Raw genomic sequence first — 10,747 nt, 5'->3', positions numbered from 1 at the left:
TCTTAAAGTCCACCCAATCATATTGTGACACTTGTCACACTCATTAATGCATTCTTATCTTTCTTTTTCCCTCTCACATCAATCACTTCACACATTCTACTTATCTCTTAACACCCGATAAATTTCACACAGTATCCGAAACTTAACCTTATTGGCCGAATTTTTCCGAACTTTTCGCACTAGTGGGTCTCACGTCCACTATTTACTCTTAATTTTCTAAAATTTCACCAATGCTAGAAAAATCATCTTAAAACTATAATTGCTCATAAAATCCACTAAGAAAATATTTCTAAGCCAGAAAATGCAGAAAACATGCAATTAAGGGGAAATAAACCCTAGGAAAATAATTAGGGTTTTACGGGTTCTCACACTCTCCCCCCCTTAAAAGAATTTCGTCCTCGAAATTTCTCACCTTAATTCCCGAAAAGGTTTGGGTATTTCCTTCGCATCTCCTCTTCCATCTCCCAGGTAGCTTCCTCCACTCCGTGGTTTCTCCATAGCACCTTCACTTGCGGAATTCGCTTGTTTCTGAGCTCTTTGACTTTTTGATCGAGCACTTGGATCGGTTTCTCTTCATAGGCCAGTGATTCATCTACTTCGATATCCTCCGGTTGTAAAACATGAGATGGGTCAGGATGGTACTTCTTTAGCATCGAGACGTGAAATACGTCGTGGATTCGAGATAGACTGGATGGCAGTTCCAATCGATACGCGACCGCTCCAACCCTCTGAAGGATCTTATAGGGTCCGACGTACCGCGGTTGAAGTTTCTTTCCTTTGCCCGTTGTAAGACTTCGTAAGGGTGTGATTTTGAGAAATACATGATCTCCAACTTCAAATTCCAAATCTTTTCTTCGGTTATCCGCGTAGCTCTTTTGACGACTTTGGGCGGTTTGAAGTCGTTGTCGTATCAACTTGACCTTTTCCTGAGCCTCTTCCATCCATGGAATGGTTGCCGGGTTCAGTGCTTTCTTTTCACCTACTTCATCCCAATAAATTGGTGAGCGGCACTTGCATCCGTAGAGAGCTTCATACGGAGCCATTTGAATTGACGAATGGAAGCTATTGTTGTACGCAAATTCTACCAAGGTCATGTGCTGACCCCAATTGCCTCCAAAGTCCAGAATACAGGTTCGTAGCATGTCCTCAAGAGTCTGAATCGTCCGTTCCGACTGGCCATCCGTCTGAGGGTGATAGGTAGTGCTCAAATTGAGTTTCGTCCCCAGGGTTTCTTGGAACTTCTGCCAAAACCGAGATACGAACCGTGGATCCCGATCAGAGACAATGCTCACCGGCATGCCGTGTAACCTTACAATTTCATCCATGTACAATTGGGTCAATTTGTTCATTGAGTACTTCATGTTCACCGGCAAGAAATGGGCCGACTTGGTTAATCGATCAACGATCACCCAAACGGCATCGTGTCCTCTTTGCGTCCTTGGTAAACCTGAAACGAAGTCCATGGTGATGTTTTCCCACTTCCACTCGGGTATCTCCAAGGGTTGTAACAAACCCGATGGTTTTTGATGCTCTGCCTTCACTTGCTGGCAAATTAGACATTTCTGCACGTACTGCGCGATTTCCCTCTTCATATTGTCCCACCAATAGGTTCCTTTCAGGTCTTGATACATCTTGCTGCTACCCGGATGGATTGTATACTTGGACCTATGAGCTTCCTCCAAAATTTTTGCTTTCAACGAATCGTCCTTTGGTACCACCATTCGATTTCGATACCTCAAAATACCCTCAGGACTCAAATTGAAGTCCGTTGTTTCTCCCTTTTCCACTTTCTCTCTCCACTTCCGTACCATCAATTCCTCGCCTTGCGCCTCTTTTATACGTTCCAGTAGAGTGGATGTCACCCTTACATTGCTAAATATCACCTTATGACTCCCAAGACAGGGTTTCCACTCGCACACGGATTCTAGCAAATCCCATTCCTTGATCATTAGTCCTGCTACTTGCACCTTACGACTCAAGGCATCTGCCACCACATTTGCCTTTCCCGGATGGTAATTGATTGTACAGTCGTAATCTTCCAGGAATTCCATCCACCTTCGTTGCCTCATGTTCAGTTCCTTCTGGGAGAAGAGGTATCTAAGACTTTTGTGATCCGAATACACTTCGAAAGTCACCCCATATAGGTAATGCCTCCATTTTTTCAGAGCGAACACAACTGCAGCTAATTCTAGATCGTGAGTCGGGTAGTTCTGCTCGTGAAGCTTCAATTTCCTAGAGGCAAAAGCAATCACATTTCGGTTCTGCATCAAAACGCATCCCAATCCTTCTCGCGACGCGTCTGCATATACTGCAAACCCGTCCACTCCCTTTGGCAAGACCAGTACCGGAGCCATGGTCAATCTTTTCTTTAATTCCTGAAAACTCGTTTCGCATCGGCCATTCCAGATAAACTGGCCATGCTTCTTTGTCAAGTCAGTTAAAGGTCCTGCCAGTTTGGAGAAATCTTTAATAAACCGTCGGTAATACCCAGCTAACCCTAGAAAGCTACGAATTTCCGTGGGGTTTTCTGGCCTCTTCCAATTTGTCACGGCCTCAACCTTCGCCGGGTCCACCGAAATACCTTCGTAGGAGATCACGTGACCTAAAAATGCTACTTTCTCCAACCAGAACTCGCATTTACTAAACTTGGCGTACAGCTGATGTTCCCTCAATGTCTGCAACACCACTCTCAAATGCTCCTCATGCTCCTTGCGTGACTTAGAGTAGACCAAAATGTCGTCAATGAACACCACGACAAATCGGTCCAGGTAGGGTTTAAAAATCCTATGCATTAAGTCCATGAAAGCGGCGGGACCATTAGTCAGTCCAAAGGGCATAACGGCAAACTCGTAATGCCCGTATCTTGAGTTGAAGGCAATTTTTGGAATGTCCTCCTTCCTTATTAACAACTGGTAGTATCCCTGTCGGAGGTCCAACTTGGAGAAGACCACTGCTCCTTGCAGCTGGTCAAACAACTCGTCGATGTGGGGCAGTGGATACTTATTCTTGATCGTAACGTTGTTCAGCCCCCTATAGTCAATACACATCCTCAACGTTCCATCCTTTTTCTTCACAAATAGAACAGGAGCTCCCCAAGGAGACTCACTCTCGTGAATGAAACCTCGCTCCAACAGATCTTGCAATTGCAACTTAAGCTCCTTAAGTTCCGCAGGCGCCATTCGGTAAGGGGTTTTTGAGATAGGTGCAGTTCCAGGTAAAAGATCTATTCGGAATTCTATCTCTCTTTCTGGAGGTAAAGCTACTAACTCATCAGGAAATACATCCGGAAATTCTCTCACTACGGCCACATCTTTCACGTTTAACTTATCCGTAGGGGTATTAATTAAAAAGGCCAAAAATCCTTGCGCCCCTCGACTTATCAGTTTCCTAGCTCGAATGCCCGAAATTAGAGCAGATGAGGCTAACCTACCCCTTATATCTAACCTTAGGGTTGCCTTGCCAGGAATGCGAAATTCTACTATTTTCGATTTACAGTCCAGTTGGGCGTTATATTTGGCTAACCAGTCCATACCCAGAATGACATCGTACCCCTTAATGGACAAGCTAATCAGGTCCCCTAAAAACCTCCTTTCACCAACCCAAACATCGCAATCCCTATAAACCATACTAGTCACCAAACGTTGATTCACCGTAGGTGTACTAACTTCTAGGTCATATGGTAAGCTAGCAGGTTTTATATCGATGCCACACATGAAATCAGGGTTAACAAACGAATGAGTGGCACCAGGATCAATTAAAACTTTGGCAAAGCGGTGGAAAATAGGGATCGTACCTTCCACCACCTCGGAAGACTCTGGGACCTGATGGGGCTCTAAGGAATACACCCTAGCTGGCACCTTAGGTTTGGATCCGTCTCCCTTGGCTGGTCCAGTGTTGGTCCTCGGCGGTAGTTGACTCCCCTTTCCGTCTTGTTTCAGGACCGGGCATGTAGCCAGTTGATGGTCCGCACTTCCACACCGCAGACATTTACCCTGTTTCCTCCAGCAGTTGTCTTCGGTGTGGTTCAGCTTTCCACAGTGCCCACAGGGCCCACGAGGTGCCGAAGCCGAGCCACCCTGAGCGTTTCCCCGTTGTCCTCGCCCAGCTTGGCCACTCCTGAACGGAGTCCCTCTGCCTGACCCAGAATGACGACCACCTCCAGTTCCTCGTCCAAACTTGGAGGGAGTGCTCTTCTCACCTTGTCCGGACGTACTCCCAGGAAAATCACGCTTCTTAGCCTGGAAGTTTCGGACCTGAAGCCGTGCACTCTCAACTCGTTGGGCTTTTTCCATAGCCTCGCTAAACGTAGTGATTTGAGCCGCCGCGAGGTCTTTCTGGATCTCAACGTTCAAGCCCTGAATAAAGCGCCTCACGCGTCGTTGCTCGGTCATAATTAATTCAGGCGCAAATTTGGACAGGCGGGTAAATTGACTCTCGTACTCCGCCACAGTCTGAGCCCCTTGCCGGAGCCGGATAAACTCATCCTCCTTCCTCTCCTGGACTAGAGGAGGGAAAAACTTAGCATTAAATTCTCGGATGAAGTTCACCCAAGTTCTCGGTGTCTGTTCCCGTTCCCATTTCTGCCTAATCACGTTCCACCAGGAACGGGCAGCTCCCTCGAGTTGAAACAGGGCAAATGTCACCTGCCGTTCCTCTGGGTAGTGTAAAGCTACAAATATGTCTACCATCTTCTCAAGCCATTTCTCAGCAACGTCAGGGTCGGGTCCTCCAATAAACTTTGGCGGAGAAAACTTTTGGAAACGTTTTAGCGCCCTATCTTCGCTCTCGATATGATGGCCAGGGTTTCCGGGGTTAGGGTTTGGGTTCTGACCCTGTTGTTGCACTACTTGTGCTAATAAATTGGTCATTTGCTGCATAGCAGCAGCGATTTGCACATTAGGGTCTATTTGGGGTTCAGGATTTGGTCCAGTAGAAGCTTCCCCCGTTTCCCTAACCGGTGTATGTTGCCTACCGCGCCCGCGTCCCCGACCACTTCGTGTTCCTTCCATAAGTTCACTCGGTCTAGGCAAAAGTACCAAACCAAAGCAGTAATAAAGCAGGTAAGTAACACATAAACTTTCACATAACACATATTGATACATTTCACACAGGGTCACAAGCACACATATATACACGCCAAACATATATATACAAGCAGTCAGTCAAGTACGGCCAAGGCACGTACGTACATAAACGATCCTCCCGAGGATAGGCCTATCAAAAGAAATTTACACGTAGCTAACTCTACATCCAAAACGGTTAGCTAAGGCTCTATCCCTATCCCTGTGTACATTCAAAACCACCACTATCCAAAAGATGCCCGAAGATCAAGGCCTAATCAGTCGCTGGGGTCTGGGACCCAGGCGACGGGGTAGACTCCTCCCCAGCCTCGGCCCCAGCATACGAGGCCTCATCACTAGACTCCTCGAGTCCGTCGTCGCACAGATTAAGGATCGCCTCAGCACGACCCCTGACCTTGCGAGCTCGCTTAGTCTCGCGCTCGCGTGCATCTCTCAATTGATCACATAGGTCATCGACTCGATCCTCGGCCTCATGCACGTCATACTCTAGCTCCATGATACGTGCGGCTTGCTTCTCATTGGTTGCCCTAGCCTGAGTCACCTCAGCTTCCAATGTAGCAACCGCAGCTTCCAGCTTAGTATTATCCTTAGCAAACTCCTCACGTTCCTTTGCCACCGCCAACACTAGAGCGTTTGGATAGGCGTAGTTGCTACGGCACTCGCACTGTCGAACGCGGCTGGCCGGGCTCCAACGCACCACGGCCCCCTCTGCCTAAGTTGATACTTAATTGGCGACAGCGTACTACGAGGACGATCTCCTGCCGGACGGTCACTCGGGTCACCACTCGCATCCATCCTATAGCAAAGGAAGAAATAATATGATTACACTTAATAGGCATAAACAATAGAATCCTCAAGTCAAGCATTCCTATAACACCCAGGCTAATTCAAACCTAGGCTCTGATACCACCTGTGACAGCCCCACCTTCCCCTAAGGCGAACCAAAGAGGTTAGCGGACTGCCTGCCCAGCTCTCGCCAGGACTAACGGTGTAGTATAAAGCGATCTATCACGTTCTGAAACTTATAATGCGCGCAAACAAGGCAAAAGGGCAAAATAAAAAAAACGAAAATCGAAGCCGAAATTTATCCAAACCACAGCCAAACATATACATACATTGGAAATCAACATTTACAAGCCAAACGGCCTACCAAAATATCCATCTAGTTCATACAAGTACAATTAGGCCAATACAAGCCATCCATTAAAGAAGTACATATTCGGTTTGCCTATCAAAAGGAAATGAACCCGTTACACATTAGGGTTTCATTTCAATTGCTATACAAAAGACATTTACAAGCTCAATTTGGCAAATGACTATCCAATCCATTCACGAAAGTAGTTATATCCCTGTAAGGAAAACAAATAACACGGAATGAGCTAAAGCCCAGTGGTATACTACTACATTAGCAACCAAAGTCACATAAGCATAACCAATCACTTAAAGTACACCATAAGCAATGGAGTAAAATGGTAAAAGGTTACAGTCGGCTCTCAAGAGCCCATTTCCACACTTGCAATCTTGATCCAACCTCATTGACTCTCCGTCAATGTTACAAGTACCAAACCGTAGACCACCCTTTACTTCCACTTCCTTCCACCCAACATACCCCAACCGGGCCCGCACTCCATTTCAGTAGCTTTTGGTAATACTCGAGTATACCGGAACCGAGAGTCTCATTACTACAAGGTTCCTCAGTACCGTCCCCGTGGCATGACAATTTTCACAACCAAGCTCTCGCCGGCTCGATCCAATTGACTACCAAACGGGATTGAGCTCAGTGATACAGTAAAGCCGTTGGACAATCGTCCCAAACGACACCAATTCAGTTTCCATACATGGAATTCAGTATCTCCTATAACAAATGCAGTATTTCAGTAAAACGGTAAATAGCTATAAAGGAAATTACAAGGGGTGAGGGCGGTCAAGTACACCCCCACCTCAATCATTTCCAATAACCAATTAAGCCTTCAAGGCATCAAATACACATAGAACAAAGCCACATTATAACAAGTAAGTGAGTAGTATACTCACCAAGTGAGAAAGTGGTGTTTCATGCACCAAGATCACCAAGACGTCGTGAGCTACCGTCACGCCCTAAAACATGAACACATACAATGAGACTCGAGAACGAGTCACCAAACAATGCTAAACACAACCCCAATAGGGTTTCATTTGCATAAATAAGCATGATAGCAAACCAGAAATTAGAATGAGTAATGGTCTTGGCCCCGAATAGGAAAACTGTTTTACCCTTATTATGCGGTAATGGCGTCAAATTCACTACGATTATCGGATGGGGGTGTAAGACCCACCGTTTCGAAGCTATGAAACAGGGCTACAACAATGTAGAAGGTCACTCAATCCAGTTCCTAACACAACTAGGTCAAATATGCAAAATACTATACCAGAATCACCAAAATAGGTTTGCAAAACACAGAAAACTGTAATCGGTATATCTCAGTCCATACAAGTCCAAATGCTGAAATTCCAAAGGCATAAGTTAGCTAAGACATCCAGCTACATTTCATCAGAAGACACCAACTCCAAAATCCAAACCAATTCCAGTCAAAATGGCCAATTACTATCGCAGTTTTCGCATTCTGACCAAAGCAGAACAGCTACAGTAATTTCGTCATATCTCACTCTACACTAATCCAAATGACTTGAAATTTTACAGGCACCTCAAACACATCAATACCTACAACTTTCATGTTTTGAGAAAAGTCTAATTCGGCCTCTAACCCTATGATCTAAAACCGGACAGAATTGGGGTTTTATGAACCCTAATTTTCCATTTTTCCATCCAAATCCAAAATTGATTGCAAATACTTATCAAACATACCTACTAGAGCCATTATAGTCCATTGCCAATCATCAAAGATGGCCACAACATTCATTTCATATTAAACCAGAAAAATTCCCAATAAAATAAAAACTTCACCAAAACAAGCCAAATCAAGAGATAAATCACATATTCCAACACTCAAGCCACTTCTAAGCATAATAATACCATCATTAGGTGTAGTAGGGTGTTCAAGCATAACTTACCAAGAAACAAGAGATGTAGAGAGGTGTTGGACACTTAGCTCTTCAAACAAACTTCACTACAACCCTTACTAGCACTTGAAGATAGGATTTTATGGAGTGAAATCTAGTCTAAGCTTTTGTTTATGGAAGATTGAAACTTATGGAAGCTTGAAAGTTGGTGGAATTTCCTTCTTCTTTGCAAGGAGAGAGCCGGCCACAAGGAAGAGAAAAATGGTGAATTTTGGGCATTTTTTTTATATTTAATCCTTTGGTCAAAAAAGTCAAGAAAGTGAATAGTAATTCTTAAAGTCCACCCAATCATATTGTGACACTTGTCACACTCATTAATGCATTCTTATCTTTCTTTTTCCCTCTCACATCAATCACTTCACACATTCTACTTATCTCTTAACACCCGATAAATTTCACACATTATCCGAAACTTAACCTTATTGGCCGAATTTTTCCGAACTTTTCGCACTAGTGGGTCCCACGTCCACTATTTACTCTTAATTTTCTAAAATTTCACCAATGCTAGAAAAATCATTTTAAAACTATAATTGCTCATAAAATCCACTAAGAAAATATTTCTAAACCAGAAAATGCAGAAAACATGCAATTAAGGGGAAATAAACCCTAGGAAAATAATTAGGGTTTTACGGGTTCTCACACATGACCCAACAGACTTTTGATAAAGTTGTCGGCCAACTCCGAGATGCCAATTTCAAGATAAGATAAGAATCTCAAAAATGACCAATCAGAAGAGGATAAGGTGTCGGCAAGAAAAGCAAATGAAATTCGAATAAAAGTGTCGACATGCAAATGCAAATGAAATTCAAAGATAGAAGTCTCTATAAATAGAATTCAAGAACAGAAGAAGGGGCATTGAGTTTTCGAGCTATCTTAGAACTCTCTCTGTAAACCTCTTCTTTCTCAGTTTTAAATTTCCTTATACGCACTTCCATTGAACAAGTTCAATAAAGATTCAAAGTCTGATTTGGTTTCAAGAAGCTTTCGCATCAAAAGAGTACTCTGATTATCTGTAAGTTTTATATGCTTATTTTATGCCTGAGTTCGTTCTGGTATCAGAGCCATACAATTGTTATTAATTGTTTTGAGATAGATTCTATTTTAATTTATAATTCATGCATTTATGTTTAATTATCTTGTTAAAGATTTTATCTTAGCATTGCTAAGATTTTGAAGCTTTGTAAATCGATTGGTAAGTCCGAAATAGAATGTTCCACGTTTAAGCTCGGTTGTTCCTGATAAGATAATTGTAACAAGATATTAAACACGGTTGCATTTTTTAGACAATTAAAATTAGGATCTAGTTCAAAACAAGCTAATATAGTACAAAGTCATGAATATCATATGCCAGTAAATAACTCGGATTGGACTATTCCAGAAGAAAAAATAGAACATATTTATAGAATAGGCCATTTAGATTTCAAAACAGTTTTATCAGTTAAAACTTATGAAGAGACGACTTCTATTCAAGAAGAATATCAAACCATTCCTTCATTAAATCATAATACAATTCAAAAGTATCTTAGTAAAGGATATAGATATATTCATATAGGATTAATTCAAGTTGTAGTAAAACCTTTATTCCATTTAGGAGTTGATGCGCCTATATATCTAGCTTTAAGAGATACGAGACTCAAAAGATATAAAACTTTACTTTTATCTATGATTCAAACAAATGTATGTAATGGACCAATTTACTTTAATTGTGCTCCAAACTTTTCAGTAGATTTAACATATCCGCATGTTTTAAATTCAGTTATTTTGGATATTCATTTACAGGGTAATGAATTTGAAAAACATACAAAGAATTTTGCTGTAATTTATAGATTGTATTACAGACCTTTGTCTTCACAATTAAATCCAAAATTTATTATGACTCCAACTTTAAAAGAGGAAACAACACTATTACAAGTTGATGTAGATAGGCCTACAACTTATACTCCAAAAAGATTAAAATGGAATGAATTTACTATATCTAGTGAATTTATAATTCAAAATCCACAAGTACCAAGTGTGACGCCCCCACTTCTCCCTAAAGCGAACCAAAGGATATCCGTAGGACGCCTGCCCAGTTCTCACCAGGACTCAAGCAATATACGTTCAACCTTATAATGGTACTAGACATCATATCCAGATAATATAAATGCAATTAGTGCGGAAGCGTTCAAACTTAACAATATTTAACAATTAGCAAAACCATATAACGGGTTTTCAAATACATCCCAAAATATACATGGCCAGAATGTCTAGTCCATAGAATTGGAACCATATTACAAAAATCCACAAAAGTAATCAAAAATAGAAATTTCCTCCGAGTCTCATTCCAAGCCCAAACCTATTAAGGAAAACAAATCTACAGGGTGAGCAAAACGCTCGTGAGGCCAAGAACACACATGCAAGCACATTGTTCATGTAACAATTCCAAATTGACAAGTCGAGTAATAATATATACATGATTAACAATTTACGAGAAAAGTAACCATAAACAATTCAAGAATACTGGAGCTCTCAGGAGCTATGTTCCATTTGCTCGATCAATAACCTCCACGAGTTGACACTCCGTCAATCGGGTAGGTTTAGTCCGTAGAACTCCACTTAACCTGTCC

This window comes from Coffea arabica, chromosome 9c (assembly GCF_036785885.1).
Source record: "Coffea arabica cultivar ET-39 chromosome 9c, Coffea Arabica ET-39 HiFi, whole genome shotgun sequence".
Lineage (NCBI taxonomy): Eukaryota > Viridiplantae > Streptophyta > Magnoliopsida > Gentianales > Rubiaceae > Coffea > Coffea arabica.
Note: the sequence above shows the minus strand (reverse complement) of the source record.